An 18,442-nucleotide genomic window follows, 5' to 3' on the forward strand; every position below is an offset into this window, starting at 1 on the left:
AATGTTTTTGTCCTAATACTAATTTGTTGGCTGATCTTATTATATTTGAAGATTTAAAACAGCATTTAGTTCCCCAGGAGTCTATAGAAAATATTTTCAGCAAGTCTTCAAGTTTGTTCATTATGGAAAATGTATTATCAAATAATATTAAGGGTAGTTTCTCATAACTTAATTTTCTTACATGATGCTAAACTGAATATCTTATTCCTTGTAAAGTATATTGATTCTTGAAGTATGGAGTTTCTGTTTTCTCCATGTAAACAAAATTAGGTCTTATAAACAGTTTAAATATTAATTTGGTAATGGGTTTCACTAACCTTTAAGATTCTTTAAAACACTCATTTCTACTAAATTCATGACAGGACCAAAGGTTGTTATCCTCTATGTCTCAGAACAATGACAGCCTCCCATTCTAATTCTATGCACTATACCAAGATGGAAAAGTTCCTACCATGATTGTCATTGTTCATTGGGCTAACTCTGGCTCTGATTCTCTCAACTACCCATTCTACAAAGCATTGTAATCATGACATTTTATTAGCGTGGTCAAATAGAACTTTCTGCAATAATGGAAATGTTCCACATGTATGCTGTCCAATATGGTAGCCACTAGCCACATGTGATGAGTGCTTGAAATATGGCTAGTAAAACTGAAACAGAATTTTAATTTAATTTTGATTAATTTAAATAGCTACACGTTGCTAATAAATAATGTATCAATCAGCATAGAACATTCAAATATGCTGTGGTTTCTACTTTGCAAAATTTACTTGCTGTAGCTTTACTTAGAAGTAATCCTAATTTTCTATTAGGTGCTTTCCTAGACTTTCAGAAAGAAGAAGGAAAAAAATAACACTTCAGTTAATCAACATTCTATTAGAATTAAGTTCATCTCTACAAAACCCTATTTTTAATTTTGTTTGTAAACAAGAGTATGAAAAGCCCATTATCTCTGAGAAAAAAAATAAAACAATATTGAGTGCTAATGGACCCCTACTCTTTCTGAATAGTGGAAAGAATCTAGTCACATAAAACAAGCATATAAAAGGGCTGATTAATCTGGGAAAGTGCTCTCCTAAGCACCTGTGGTGAGCCGTTTCTGTGTACTGTGGCCGCCATTACAAGATGGCGCTGATAAGCGCAGTGGCCTGTGATAAACAACTCCTTATTTTGGGAGAGTTGGCACGTAGCTGTAAAACACCCTATGAGAAAGATCCACGTGGCAGTTGTGCATTGGGGCTTTATCTGCTTTATTAGGGCTGGGGCACGTAGCAGTAGGAGTAGTAGTAGGAGTAGTAGTAGGAATAGTAGTAGAAGTAGTAGTAGGAGTAGCAGTAGGAGTAGCAGTAGGAGTAGCAGTAGGAGTAGTAGTAGGAGTAGCAGTAGGAGTAGTAGTAGGAGTAGCAGTAGGAGTAGCAGTAGGAGTAGCAGTAGGAGTAGTAGTAGGAGTAGCAGTAGGAGTAGCAGTAGGAATAGTAGTAGTAGAAAGAGAAACAAGCTAAAAGACATGTCTAAACAAAGGCCTGAATAAACTGCTGAAGGAAGAATCCTGTGTCGTGTTTCCTTTGCTGGCGAGGGGACGCGGCAAGCACCAAAATGAGACTTTATTCCAGGGAAGATCTAATATTCTTGGTCACTAAATATTGTAAAACTTTACAGAATAGAGTTCATATATGGGGAGCTGGGGATCAGTATAAATTATAACATTATAGCAAACGCAAGGCTTTTGTTGTTGTTTTCCAGTGCTAGGGACTGAACCTAGGGCTTCACACAACCTAGGGAAGCATTCCATCACTGGGCTACATTGCCACAGCATGTTTTTGAAAATGGATATTTGTATTTCATAAGTAAGGGAATTGACAAACCGACTGACCCCTTATCCTTTACTTAATAGTATGTCTCATCAGGGAAGAATTTATTTTCATGATTGTGTTTTACTCTTTCCTAGTGAGAGAACTACTAGAAATTTTGTCTTAAGAGGCATCAAAATTGACTCTGTCTAGGGTCCTAGAAATTTTTACTAGAAACCCCACTGTCCATGTAAAGGTAGAATAATTAAGCATATTGTGTTTAAGAGTAGAAAAGTAGAGTGTTAGCTGACATTTAGGAATATAACCCTAGGAGGAAGACTCTGGAACCAGGTCTGAAGGAGTATCCCCTGTACCAGCTGATACCTTGGCAGTGGTTGTGTGTGTGGCTTGAGAAAGATGAGCACTGAACTCAGCAGCTCAAGTTGCCAACGTAGAGTCCAGCTTAGCCCTAGGAAGCAGGATCATCTTCTCTCAGAGAATATCCTGAACTAGCAGCAATGGATGGGCATCAGCAGTCAGGCATTGCAGAGACACCTGCCAGCACCATCTGGCAGCTAAAAACAATGGTGTAGACTTGTGAGACTGGGGTTTATCCTACCTTGGATATGTGGCAGGACTGCCCTTGCCCCTCCCCACTTTAAACTATATTATCCCTCAGGGTTCTTCTATACTTTTCAAGAAGTAGATACTAGACTCTGTGCTAATGTGGACCATGGAAGTCTTAGAATTAGTTCAAAACCTAAATAAAATTTGACCATCCTTGCATCCTGTGGGTGTTGGAAAAAATGATCAAGTTCTACAAGTTAACTTTTCTTAAGTTCTAATTTCTGATGCAAACTATACAGAGATTGAAAGTCCAAATGTCACATAAACATCTGCATCTCTCAATATCAAACAAGTCTAAAGCCTAAGCATGCTCTTTCTCCCACCTATAAAATACCATACATAAATTTATAATTAAATAGCTGCTTTGTAATAGTGCAAAGCTTTTAAACCTCTCATTTCTTTCACTAATGGAAAATTTAGGAGGCTGTAACAGTAAACATGCTTTTAAAGTTTTGCTCTTCTTTCATAGGGAGAAATAAAGACCCAAGTGTTTGCATAGATATGGAAGACCCAAAAGCCTTTGTCCTAACCAGAAAGACCCTGACTTAAGGATTTCTTGTTTTCTTACTTTATGCAAGAGGAGCATGAGAGATGCTTTGGAACAATATTGGCACTGAGGTTTTTTTTTTTTTAATCTTTTTTGTTTAGATTAAAAAACATCAAAAGTTGCACCCCAATTTGATCAGTGCTCATTTAAAATTTGCTGAATAATTGTCAATTTATAGATCCACACACCTTTTTCTTCTTGGTTCCATAGCAACAGTTTTTGATCACACATCAGCACAAGAATCACCAAGACAAGCAGCAATCCTTACTACAAAAGAGCAATCAATACATGAGTAATAGTACAAATTGAAATGGTTAAAAAGCAGCCAACAGGGTGCTTTACCAGAATAGGAATGGTAAAGTAGGCAAGAGAGCACTTCTTGAAAAAGTTGCTTTCATACAGAATATGTTAATGATGAAAAGCCTCACATACAAAACAGTAAAAAAAGAAGAAGAAGAAAAGTAGAAATATCTGTCAGGGCAAAGGTCTTAAAGAGAGAAAACACTTGCTTTGTTCAAAGAGCTTACAGTCAGGCTGCCAAAATATGGTTGGAGTGGAATGGATAAGAGTGGAAGTAATAGGTGGAGCTTATGTAGCATCCTCTGGGCAATGTTATGGCATTTAGATCAGACTCCAGATGGACTAAAATGTCAATGGAGTTTCAGGAAGGTGAGTGATCAATCTGGATCCACTGTACATCTTAAAGGATCATTGCTCTACCCATGTATACTTTTAATGTTGCCATATTTAGTTGGACCACTAATTTAGTACCTGATGATATGGAAGAAATTTGTAAAATGGCAAGTGCTACAGAAATGTTAGGTATAATATAATTTATCATTATTTTGTAATCCCTCCATGTGGAAATCATCATTGCATCAGTCTACAATTATAAAAAAATTTTCACAGAGCAAATCAGACTAAAACATTAATTATGAAGTTCACCTTGCTTCAAAAGTGTTACACTAAACTCTTTCCCAATGTTAATTAAGAAGTAACGTGTACATACAAGGTGTTGTTGATCTGTTATTTGCAAACATTATGATTTGCCAATACCAGCAAGTGTTTAAAGACAGGCATTAGTAAGATAACATGAGGCAAATTTCCTCCATCACACCCAACAATGTTGTTTAATTAAGCAGCTTTTCAGAGTTTAAAGGGGGGGGGGCATCAAATTTTAATGAAGAATATAAAGTAAGAAAATAAACTACCAGAAAAATTAGAGAAGAATCCATTTGGTTTCTGTTACATTCTTAAGAAGAGGCAGCTTCGCCTGAGAATTGAATGTGCACATTTTGATAAGTACCCTGCAGCTATGAGCATTTTTGAAAACACCAACATTAGGAAAATGTGATGGTTGTAACTGTAGCTTCATTTAAAAATATGTATCAAAACAGAAAATGAAAATGTCCATTTATATAAAACACAATTCTTACCTTCATTTGATATAAAGCAAATCAAGTACATTGTAAATTAGGCCCAAAGATGAGCATATATCTATTTTACATTTTAATATTCTCTCAAAAATGGTGTGTGTGTGTGTGTGTGTACACACACACACACACACACACACACACACACATGCTCAGGAAAGGGCTAACCCTCTTACCTTTGTGATAGGCCCCACTTTACATTTAATTCCACATGGTAAGCAAATAATGAAAGTGAAATGTGGTCCAACAGAACATCCTGCCTCACTACAGGAAAGCAAGGTGGCTCACGCACATGCATGTACTCACATGTGTCACTGGCACTAGGAGGAGACCTGCTAGCTAAGCTCTGTGGGTTATCAGGTGGCTGATGGGCCAGCAAAAGTGAGAAGCTGATCTTGAGCGCACCCCTACCTGTGTGGACTGATGACAATTATTCTTTGTCATTGATCAAATTTAAATGTATCCTGTGTTCCTTACAACACATTTTCTAAGAATTAAAGGAAACCCTATGTATTTTTACAAAATCAGTGTTCCATAGTAAGATAGATGGGGAACCTCTGATCTAAGTTTCCAAGTAGGACAAGTGTGATATAATAAAACTTGACTGGTTCAACATCAACCAAGAACTGTGATTTCCTAAATATGAACTCATTTTTAAAACACCTTTTCAAAGTCATTGTGGAAATCTTGGTTGAAAAACAAAAATATTTGCTCAAATAAAATATATTGCTACAATTTGGATAGGGTTGGAGCATGACCCCAAGGGCTCATGTGATGAAATTTAAATATTGTTAGATATTAAGAGGTAGGAATTTTATCCTACCATGGTGTTTAGAAACAGGGCCTTTGGAAAGTGATTAGAATCAGGTAAGTTCATTAAGTTAAAGCCCCCCCTGGATGAATCCTGGTGGCTTTGTAAAAATAGAGAAAAGACCTGAGGAGAGACACGCATTGTATGCACATACTGCATTTCTTGTCTTAGTGATATTTTGTGTCATCTTGGGACCTTGCTAGCAAAAAGGCCATGGCCAGATGTAGCCCCTCAACCTTGTACCTCCAGAATCATGTGCCAAAATAAACTTTTCTTTATAATTTACATTGTCTGTGATATAATGTAATTAGCAACAGAAATGGATTAACACATACATATCACACCCTGACTCATACAGCATAAATTTCTAAAACTATAAAGTCTTCTATAAAATTTATCTTTTGAACAGATTTGGAATAACACACTAACAAAGTGCATGTTATTAAGAAAGAGGTGATTTAATATATAATTTCCATGCACATAGAGAATGTGCTAAACATAGTGATTAAAAATAAAACCAGAGATGATTAAGCAAAATAAAAAGATGCAACTTGCTATGTTCTGTGATCTTAGACAATTCTCTCTTCTGCTTATGACAAGGAATACCTGACCTACAGCTTCGGAGAATTGTAAAGACAGAAAGAAATGCCAAGAAAAGTTATTTATAACCTGAAGTTGCTATGCAGCTATTTGGTATGTGCCTAATCCATTTTGTTTTGCAAGAGAGAGGTGATGGATGTAAATGAAGAAACCTATTAGTACTGCAGGTGACATGTAGTTTCACTATCAACCATCACAGAGCACCATTAAGCACTCCATGAATCCACAAAATCACATTGAATTCAGCCACGATGTTATCATTTGAATCTCTGTTCAATTCTTAAATTGCCAATCCAAATACAAATAAAATGTCATATTCAAATACACATAAGAGCAAAATTACTAACTTGAGTAAAAGTCCATCTTTATCTGCAAGGAGTTACTTACTTAAAGCTTGGATAGTCCACTGGAAGAAAGCAAATGACATGGAGAGCCTTCTGAATATACAGTAGCACAATCTTAGCCAAGAGCATTGTCCTCTGGGCACCAAGGAAACTTCTTTACCATGATGTAAGAACACACATAAGAAATTGACTCCAAGCAGACAATATAGCATATTTTTAATTAAATTTTAACCAACTACCCTGTTGGTTAAAATTGTGTCAAAATATGTATCAAGAAGAATTTATAAAGGGTCATTTACTCTATGAAATAATTAAAACTGGTCAGAGAGAATTAGTCCAAAACCAGAAAAATTATTTACTTTTATTGCTTTAAGGCCTGAAACTGACATCCCTAGATTTAAACTGCAGCACAATAAAAGTGCTCTTCTGTAGAACATAAAAAAGATTAAATACTAAACTTATTTTTAAGTCCCAGGGGAAAAAATCAATACATACAGAATGGGGTACTAAAATTTATTTTTTTAAGTTTTTGAAAATTCTGAATGTATTCTCCATATAACATCCCATGCCAAGCAATGTTTTAGATCCCAGGGCAACTGAAAAGCCCAAGCAGTATAACTAAAAAGGTTAGTAGCAGTGGTCCTGACTCAGACTCCTTACCTCCTCCCAAATCCTCCAACCTTCTTGATCCCCAAGACACTGAAAGGGTGAATGGAGCTGGGGGACAGCAGGACATGGAACCCACAAATGTGCTACTGAACACCTGGGTAGCAGGCATCTCACATTACACATTCCTCCATGGTTTTCTGCAAATATTTCCAAACATAGATAAAAACTCAAACACTTTCACAATGGACACCTGTATGTCCACTATTAAAGTCCACAACTAGCATTTTATTGTGTTTGCTTCATCATGTCTTTGCTGTATGCTTTTTTACATTCTCTTCCTTTAGAAATGATAAAGTGTCACTCAATGGATTAGAAAGAATATCAAACATGAAAATTCTCAAACTCCTCTTCAATATCAAAACAAACTGCATACTAGTTCAGAATTTAGAGCAAATTGATATTTAAATACACTACGAATTAATGACAACTTTGTACTTGTCTATATGAAGTAGGCAGGAAGTATTTGGCTATCAAACTTGTCATCCTAAGGGAAATACAGTCTTTGAACTTAGAATTCTCTTCCGACTGGCTCTAAGGATGAGTTCTAATCATTTGAGTTTGACATTCTATCTGTGTGCTAAGATGAAATATCCTGTACACTATCTCTTCTCTGACTCTCTCCAGGAAATCATTAGGTGAGCACATGGCTTAAAATGAAGTGCTAATACCTAGCCCAATATAATTCAGGAAAGACTGCCCAAACCCACAGGGAAATTCTATCCTGGGGCTAGGCTGAAGATCCCAGGATTTGGTTTATTAGTTCAACATCCATCTTTGCTGATATGTGTGTTTTTGTTCTCACACCATATATAAAGAAATTCTTCACTGTTGAAGAAGCCTGCTATTAAGGGTATTTATATTGTTTTTAACGTGCAGATGGCAGAAAAAAAAATCTAAAATGGACTGTCATCTGAGCTAACCAGGAAGTCATTCAGAAGCAGCACTTGCAGGAATTCACAGAAGTCAGTGATGAGAAGGTATGAACGTTGTATCCTTGCCCCCAGAAGGGATATGATCTCTGCCTCCACTAGCAAGCTACTAGTTATTAAGGGTTTTCTGAGTGTGAAGAATTGTTCCAAATGGTTTATATATTAAAGTATTCAGTACTCCCAACCATTTTGGGAAATAAACCAAAAATACTTTAAGTTAAATACCATAATGAAGTGCAGGTTCAAGAATCAAATTCTAGACTTTCCCCATATGACTTTTTACTAGATTCTCCCAAAGACGTTGCTAGTCTGATGTGTCTAGTCTAGAGTAATACAGTGGGGCATGTTATAACAGTGAGCAGTGTTCCATTTCTGCTAATGGTGTAATGGTTTTAATGTTTGTATCATGTAAAACTCATGTAGAAATTTAGTTGTCATTGTTTCAATATTAATAGATGGTATCTTTAACAGGTAATTAATTGGGTCCTGAGGGCTCCACCCACATGGGTAAGTTTGGTGCTGCCACTGAATGGTGAATTGAAAACCTTTTGCTCACTTCTGAGCTCTCATTTCTGCCATGGGAGGATGAGGCCAGAAGGCACTTGCCAGATACAGGCACATTGATATTGGCCTTTCCAGTCTTCAGAACTGTGAGCCAATAAATTTATGTCCATTATAAATTACCCAGTCTGTGATACTCCATTATGGCAGCACAAAATGGGTTATGATAGGAAGGGTCATAGGCACCAGCATTTCTTTTCATTGTGTTGCTCCTTTATAACAAGCTCACTTAATGGGGTCTCCCCTTTGGACAAGCTTCCTCTAGCCATCTACTTTCACACAACTAACTTGGTTGGCATTGTCAGATCTGCTCAATGAAATAATGAATCCAGTCTTGAAGAACAAGAAAACCCAAATCTGGCCACTGGATTTAGGGTACCATGCCTGTCTGAGAAGATCCGCTTGTAGGAGACTCGGGGGCATCCATACATATAGACATCCCATAATGTTAGTCCTTTTATCTCATTGGACCAGGGTTTTTGTGGTTTTTTTTTTTTTTTTTTTGTGTGTGTGTGTGTGTGTACCTTCCTCAGATTGGAGCCCAAGAAGAGAGGAATGACTAGGAGGATTCTACCTAAAACCTTCTCCAAAGCCCAAACATCTGGCATGTGTTTCAACTGATGTCTCCAAATTGTGGTTTTCAGACTTTTTGTGTGTGTGGGGGGGGGCTGATACCAGGGATTGAACTCAGGGGCACTCAGCCACTGAGCCACATCCCCACCCCTATTTTCTATTTTCTATTTTAGAGACAAGTTCTAACTGAGTTGCTTAACACCTCGCTTTTGCTGGAACTGGCTCTGAACTCCTGTTCCTCCTGCCTCCGCCTCTTGAACAGCTGGGATTACAGACATGTGCCACCACCACTGGCTTTGTTTTTGTTTTTTAATTTTATTTTTAATCAGTAGGATGAAGGTAGGCTATGGAAAGAAATAGCTCCTTTATTTATTGCTCAGGGCAATGTTAACTGGAGAGGCAATCAACTGTGTGGTGGCAAAGGGTGGTGGCAGCTGCTATCCTAGGCATGGTCACCTGCCAACTGCAAGCTAACAATTAGGGACTGCCACATAGAGCAAGAGTGTTGATATGATCATCAGTCTGGGTATGTTTTTGGGATACCTGAGAACAAAATATAAATGAATAAAATGGACAAAAGCACACTTGACAAGTTTAAATTCCAAAGAGCTAATGTTAACAGTCCAAAGTCCAATTGACTCAAACAATAAACAAAATACTAGATACAGAATGTCTTAGTTTAGGCTTCCCCAAAGCAAACCAAGTGCAAGTAGTTTATTTAGCTCTTGATTTCAGGAAATACTGAAAACAGGTGCCAGTAAAGGAGACAGAAAGAGAATAGAAAATACATAGCACTTTATCAAACACAACACAATGGTGGTTAGCCCAAGCTGCTTTCTTCTGGGGAGCTCTCAGAAAGGGTGTCTAAGGTCTTCTCCAATGTTCCTGTGCTCTTGAAGTACCTGGGGATCTGACCAAGCAGATTTACTGTGAGCCTGAGACTTGGTATTTCTTATAAACTCACAGGTGATAGTGATGTCTCTAGTCAGAATACACTCTAAAGGTCAAATATTTTAAAGGTTTCCTAATTCTTTTTCATTTACATTTTCAACATTTGCACACAACACAGAACTCCTTATGTCTGCTGCTTGAGTAACATATCATTAAATGTGATTTGTTTCATGTCATTCTTATTCCAGCCACCACATATTCACTAAAAAAGATCAATCTTGGAGATCTTTGGTTAGTCTCTGTGTAAGAAAAAGCTCCCCCCAAAATCTATCTACCCTGCACTATTGTTATTAAATCAGATGACCTTGCTCTCCAGCAGGCAGCTCAAACTCCACACTACACCGAGCATGTCAGTTTACTCCCAACCTGTCTCTCCTCTGCTTACCCCCTTATTCTTTTCCTCCACTCCACTCTGGGGCTAAATCATATTCTGATTTTTCTGATCAGCCTTTAACATTTGGTCCTTGGAAATAGGCATACATCTACTTTCCTGAACCTGGCACTCAACTCAGACAAGAATTACTGCTCAGAATAAAAATTTCATCATACAATTGCATGCATTCATGGGTTCTTACTCAACTTGGCTACCTCCAGTCAGTTTTCTGGAATTGGTCCACCTGGTTATATTCACCTAGAACCTCAAGAGAAGTCAACTGGACATGGTTGAACTACTGTTTTTAAATGACTATGTAATGTTCAACTAAATCAATACTTATGATCAATGAAACTTTCTCCAGTCCCTTTAAAAATAAAATATGAAAGATGGGGCTGAAGTTGTGGCTCAGAGGTAGAATGCTCATCTACCACGTGCAAAGCCCTAGGTTCAATCATCAGCACCATATAAAAAATAAAATAAAGATATTGTGTCCAACTACAACTAAGACAAAATGTTTTTAAAAAATACAATGTGAAAGAAAAATTAAGAATTATGTGATTGGCTGTTGTTATATTTTAGATATGAGGGGTCCCCACAGAGTTCCCATGTTAATGCAGGAATATTCAGAAGTGAAATGATTACATTATGAGAGCTATAACCTAGCTTGAATGGTGGTAACTATAGTCAGATAGGACATGGCTGGAGGAGATGGATCACTGGGGTTATACCCTGGAAATGTTCATCAGTCCTGTGGGGTCTCTGTCGTTCACTTGGTCTCTCTCTCCCGCTTTCCCAGCTGACATGAAGGGAGCAGGGCTCCTTCACCACACTATTATATCATGATGTTCTGCCTTACCTTGATTCCAGAGCAAATGACTCAATCATGGACTAAATCTCTGGAACTCTGAGCAAAAATAAACTTTCCTCCTCCAAGTTATTCTTGACAGGTATTTTGGTAACAGCAATGAAAAGTTAATACAGCCATTCAAAACGGGCCAGAAAATATTACAATGTTTGCTTTAAAAAGTTGTGTGTATATATGTATAAGTATGTACATATGCTAGGAACATAAAAACCTAATGACATATGCAAGAAAAATTGAGTTAAGTGGTATACAATTTCATTCCATGTTTTCTAAATTGATGGCATATACACAAGTTTTTAACATGTTAAAAAACTTACTTATTCCTTCTGTGAAACATTAACACCCAGAATTCTCAAGTTAGTATCAAAACAGGGTAAGGGATTAAAGAAGGAGCATAAATTAATACTTACTAAACCTTATGTGTTAGTAATCATTACTATGATTATCCTCAAGATCATAATTAATGTCAACAAATACTCATAACAACTTACACATAACTGTACCCTTCAAAATGTTCAAATGATATGTTTCAAGTATCTTGTATCTCAAGCCTTCTCAGTTTATCTATATGAGACATGGAATCATTATATCTGTTGACATCTTAAATCCAAGAATCAGGAAAAAAACCACAAGGAATATTTTCAAACAAATGGACAGAACCATGAAACATTCTTCTATGTCATTTGCTTTTATCCACATCTAATCCTTTGTTTTCACAAGTGTGTTGACATCAAACAATACGTGCAGCCAGGAGCAAAAAGGCAAATGTCCATATAAATCTTCGTCTATTTGAGGACAGTCTATATGGTATGAAGGAGGAAGTTTCCTCCAAGTTCTGAATGGAGAGAAGAGTTTGTAGCATCCCTCTGGTCACAAAAGAGCTCACTTCATCTAATTCAGTCTTAGAAAACTTCAGGCAGAGTGGCTGACAGAGTTAGATTCCAGATGTATATAATAACATGGTAGAATGTATTTTTAAAAATCAAAAATTTGGATCATTAGTGATTGGATTATCAATTTTGTTGAAGCTCCTATTACAACCTATTCATATTCACAGCCATGTTGGGGATTAGATGATTAACAAATAATGTGGTTTGATTTCAGAAAATGTTTTCTCCCTCTTGAACCCTTTAACCTATTTCACACACACTAATGTAAAAGCAGTCAGTTATATTTACAAAAATAAAGTACCATCCTTCAAGAAAATCAAAGAATGGGAGGGATGAATTTTTCTTCACTAAACCCTCTCTTCTCCAGTGACACATCTTCACATTTTTCTCTTAAGAAGCATCTCTAATCAGTTTTCAACATAAACAGTTTCAAGTAGTTCAAAATACCTGTAAGAATAATCTCAATGCATATCTTGACTCAAATATGATGTTATTTTACCATCACTGCAAGTATATGCAAGAACAAATTGTTATGGTTTGGTTGTGAGGTATCCCCCAAAAGCTCACATGTGAAACAATGCAAGAAGATTCACAGGAGAAATGATTGGGTTATGAGAGTCTTAACCCAATCAGTGAATCAGTCCCCTGACAGGGATTAACTGAGTGGTGACTAAAGTGATAAAATGTGGCTGGAGGAGATGGAAACTGGGGTATAGCTTTGGGGTATATATTTGTATCTGGAGGGTGGAGTCTCCCTCTCTGCCTCCTGAATATCATGTGAGCTGCTTTCCTCTGCCACATTCTTCCACCATGATCTGCTTCACCTGGAGCCCTAAGGAATGGAGCCAGCCTTCTATGGACTAAGACCTCTGAAACTGTGAGCCCTTAAATAAATTTTTCTTCCTCTACAGTTGATCTGGTAGGGTCTTTTAGTCACAACAGAAAAAAAAAACTGACTAAAACTGAAAACTAAATTTTTTAAAATTGGCACACTAAAAATATAAATAGTAGAATAAGAATTATGCTAGCCTTACATTGATTAAGTATTTTTTCCCTAAAGCACTGGCAATCATAAATGAGTTTCTCAGTAAAATTATTAGAGCCATCGAACACAGTCATATAAAGGTATAAGTGCCCTGACATTACTTCTTGTTTGATGTTGACGAAGAATTAAAAAAATGGATCTATGTGAATCAACATTGATGAAGATCTGTCACTTGCTGATAATACTTTCTATAACAGCTTAAATTTTATTTTAATTCCAAAACATTGCAGGAGTATCCCTTTGAAAAAAGACTTTTTCCAAATCAGCATTTTTCCCTTTTAGAAATTGATACAATTCCTCATTATATATGATTATCCGTATCTCAAACACTCTCATTCACTGCACACTGAAGTAATTGCCTTCTTTCAAAAAGAAAGACATGATGCACTGGAATTTATCTTCAGCTTTTTGCAATAGCAGAGTGAAAATAATACTAAGTGGTTATGTAAAAGACATGATTTTAGGAAGTAAAAACCGAGGTGGTATTAATCTTAAACATTTCCATGTAGATTAATATCTATATATACATACATTAATATTCCTCTACCCCTTTCTGGTTTAAAGAACAGAGAGAAAATGATCCCAACAGGTCACCAAGTATTTATAGCCATGATTTTGAAATGTGCACATTTCTACCTTTTTATATTACTAGTAAACTCTTGACTATGAAAAATGCTTTCATTTAATACATAAAAAATTCATGGAGCAATAAAACAAGGTCCCAGGGTTGTTTGAATTGTAAACTGTGGCAATTAGATTGACAGTAAAACCTACTAAACTGTCCTTTTTAGTTCAAGGTCACTACTAATGATAGAGCACTGACATTTGTATCTAATGGGTTTTCACCATTCCAGGGTTTTGCAGAAATAATCCCATAAAGCCACAAAAAAATTAATGGAAAGCAATATACCCACATTCCCAGCATCATCAGGCAAACAAAGTCAAAAAGGTAAAGTTTTCAAAATAAACACCTCATTTCAGGCATTCAGGAAGTTTTAGATGCCCTGATAATTTTCCCATCTGGGGCATTCCAGAAACCAAAGCCAGGAGCAGGATTACAGGCCATTGTGAACCAAAAATTCTGCTAATGAAAATAATAAGAATCAAAAAGGCAAGTGAATTCTATCTAGCCCTACACTAATCCAAAATGATGTGAGATTCCTAGAAGTATTCTCTTTAACTCCTACAAGACCCACTTCTCTGGTTTATTCACATTGAAGAGTACTTTAGATATAATTTCTGGATATGAACTTTCAAGTATGTTCTCCCCTGTTTAGATTCAATAAACTGATGAAATGCTACATAAAATAAACCCAAAAAGTCACAAACTCATAAGCACTTCAGTTTTGAATTATGATATATATGTTCTTGAAGAATCAATATATAAACAGGACTAAAACTCTTCAGGAAGTTTGATCTTTGTAGCAAGGTATTTTATTAATAAACTGGAAGGAACCAAGCGTGTTCCTGGCATGTAGTAATGCACCGTCAACCGCCAATTCTCTTACATCTCTCTACTCACCCAACAGAACACATACTCACAGACTTACACACTCGGTATCCTAGGAGTTTCTACTTAAAAGTGAGCATAATAAGCACAACTCCACATATTCTGTCATTAGAAACAAAAGCCAGTTGGCTGTGCATAAACTGAACAAGAAGTCAGTTGTGCAGTGTTTGGAAGAGCAGCTATATTCAATCCAGTTCAGCACATCTTGCTCAGAACATCTAACATATGCCAAACACTAGGAGAATAAGACATATTCATAACACCTTCATCTGTCTGTATAAAGACATAAGTTAGGATAAATGCATTTTTATTTTACCACTGTGGAACACTGTATGTGTTAAATTAATGCATCATGGAGGACTGTGAACACCTGAAGTAATTGCAGCAATGATTTTATAATCTCTACTAGAAATATTGTGGTGGCAGGACTATAGGCAGAGTTTAGTCTATAGACATTTATGATGCTCCATTTCATTTTTTCCTTTAATTCAAACTCACAAAAGAGTCACCGAGACTAGACATACCTACTGCCATTTAACAAGTATAATTTTAAATCTCTCCCCTGCTCCCATACACATCTGAATCTCTGGCTTATTTGCAGATCTCACATACCAATGCTCCTCTGGTAATGACCACATCAATGGGGTAGCTCAAGACATCATTAGAAACTCATTTCCTATCATCCCAGCTATTAGGGAGGCTGAGGCAAGAGGGTGGCAAGTTCAAGGCCAGCCTGGCCAATTTAGTAAGGCACTCCCCCAAAATAAAAAGGACTGGGGACATTGCTCAGCAAAGAGCGCCCCTGGGCTGAGTTCAGTTCCCACTACTAAGAAAACAAAACAAAAACCAAACAGAAACTCATTTCACTCTTGGTTCTGCTCATTGGAAATGTTCATTCCTCCCCCATCTTCTACCAGCTAGAAGGTGAAGCCACAGTGGAAAAGGAATCCTCTTTTCTCATTCTCCCAAAGAATTATGGGTCTCCAAGCTTTTTTCTAAACTCTGTTACTATGAATACATTATTTATGAGCTGAACAGTCCTTTGTGAATTGGCCTGGGAAATTAAGCATTACACAGACCATCTTTAAATTTCCACAAAGAAATTCAGAGAACAACGTTAAGAATTCATTTCATTCTTTGTCTTGCATCCCCCTTGACTGGCAGAAAATAAGTTTTATTTAGGAAATGAAAAGACAGTACCACCTGCAGAGGTACTTCTCTTTCCTCTCAAAAAATCAGTCAATAACTAAAATTGTACCTTTTTAAATATTAATTGCTTCCCTGTTCTCCCACCTCCCTCTTAATCCACCCAAGATAGTAGGTAAATTACCATCAGAGTGAAGATATTTTTGAAATGTAAATACAGAAAATGATTAAATGGCTCTCTAGAGTTAAGAAACTTCAGAACATGCTTTTAGATTAAAATTTACCTGGCCACCTCTTTTGAGTTAGCACCCTACTATAATCAGGAAGGAAAAAAAAAAAAACCTGATCATTTAAAGCACCAACAACATTCCCAGAATTCATTTATTTGTTCAGAAATTTATATCCACATTGAAGTGTAAACTGACTCCAGGCACCCTGAATTTTAAAGTACTTAGTATTTTCTAAGATTTATTTTTACTGCAGGTAAGCCCAATAAAGAACCAGAGTGGGCATAAATAAGCCATCTATTTCTGTTTCTATTAATTGCAAAGGGATCAGGGATTGCTGTAGCTCCATCCCCATACGATTGATCAAAATAGCAAAAAATAAAAAATAAAATAAAAAATACAGTAATAAGCTATTAACTCGGCATAGCCTCTTTTAAACTTTTTACCTCCAAAATTATCAAAAAGCTAGTTGTCTTCTGGGACATGCAAAATGACTAGTAAATAAAATGTCTAATATAGATGTAAAAGTAAATATTAATCATTCCTCCTTCATCCACATCTACTTAAAATTTCCTTTTGCTATCTCCTTATTCCTTGATGTCAGTTACTTACACTGAGTCCCCACATTCCTCATCTTGTACTAACAGTCAATGAGCACATCCCACATGATCACATATTTCACTATGAGTGGGGCTTTCTTACGGGGTCATCATCTCTGGCCCTTTTAACAAGTGCTCTCTAGATGGTTCTCAACAATGCAATAACTTAGCAAGTGAGAGTTTCTATAAAGGGAGGAAAATGAGGTTGTAAGTGCTACTCAGTGTTCAATTCCCTGTTTCTTACTCTGAAGCTCTTGCATCTTGTCTTTTCCAAAATATTAGCACACTCCTTTCTTGATATTCTCCATTAGTTCTTTGACATTGCACATGAAAAATGAAACCAAAGGTCACAGTAGCTTCACTTTCCAGGTCAGCTATAAAATTGAGAAGAGCCTAAGTTGATACGCCCCAAGGACAACAAAGTGGAGAATTTCAGAGGCCACCTATACCTTCTACTGGCTGTAAAGCAGGTGTTACTGTTTGTTTGTTTGTTTTTAGGAGAGCTCCAACTTGCTCAAAAACTCCAAGGATAATCAAGACTCATGCCTCACTCAAGATCTTAGAGAACTGATAGTATCTGTCAGGTCAGCAGGTCACAAGCATGAGTCAGGGTGAGAGAACACAGTGTAATCCTTGCCAATCCATGGGAGGAACATGTTCAAAAGACTCTAGAAACAAAATCACCCACTGGTAATGAAATCCAGACCCATAGCAACACTTGGCTACGCAACAGGAGTAATTTCCATGAAATAGTATGCTATTTTATCTCATAAAGAACATTCACTTTCAATTTATAAAATTCTCTTTAAGCATAAACAAAAAGGAGCAAGCAAATGAAAATGTATTTGTATTACCTTTTTCTGGTCTTCTAGCTTGTGACTCACTGGATTCTTCCCATGTCTGCTCATTTCTGAAGATAAATCCATCACATTGGGTTCTTGCCCTTCAAAATGGAATCTCTTCAAAACAGCAGCAAACTAATCCAAGATGCAATCACCAGGAAAACTCTGGCACACTACATTTCCCATCACACACCATCTCCGAACTTTACCGACTCCAAGGAATGATTAAAAAATCCATTGATTGAATGAAAAATATAAAGTTTGCAATTTACTCCCAGGACCTTCCAAATCAGCATATCGTTTTTAAATGCTGACTTCTCACAAGTGAAATATTCATCCAGGAATTTTAACTCCAACTGCTATCTTTTTCTTTCTTCACAGTTTCCCATTTTAGTAAAAAAAAATTACAGAGTTCCTGTAAACCTGTGATAAAATAAAAAAGAGGTACATTTAAATCTCTCATACCATTTACAATTAATGAAATTATTACTGAAATTTTCAAGTTAGAAAAAATTTTAAACATGAATAATATTTAAATTAAAAATAATAGCAGTTGAAATTCATTATTATTTACCCTAATGCATTAAAAAATAACAAATAATTGGTATTTTAAATGTGTACCCAAATGTGTACATGTACCACTGCTGTGCTACTCACAAATCTCAGCAATCATGGAACCAAGAACTTTAGTAAAGATCCCAACATAACCAGAAATGATACTAGATATTTTGATACTTTGCATAAGAAATTTTATTTCAACTTCAAAATGAATCTGCAAAATTTTATTATTACTGCATTCTAAGATGAGGAAATTGCCGTAAGTTTTGCAAGTCTAGTAAGTAATTAGTAACAGAACTAAAATTAGAATTCTGATCACCTTGATTTCAAAACCCACTCCTTGTCCCAGATGTATTCTTCTCTGACTCATGTTAAAATATTTTGTCCACATACAGTAAGTTTGTCAAGTATTTTGCTGGGTTACATATACATATAAATGAGGCTTCACCTTAAAATGGTTATAAAAGTTCAGCGATTCCAAACCCAGCTAGAAAACAAAAGCAACTAAGAACAGTAACCTTAAATATATAGATTCCTGGGCCCCAACTC

The sequence above is a fragment of the Urocitellus parryii genome, chromosome 5, assembly GCF_045843805.1.
Source record: "Urocitellus parryii isolate mUroPar1 chromosome 5, mUroPar1.hap1, whole genome shotgun sequence".
In the NCBI taxonomy this organism is placed as follows: domain Eukaryota; kingdom Metazoa; phylum Chordata; class Mammalia; order Rodentia; family Sciuridae; genus Urocitellus; species Urocitellus parryii.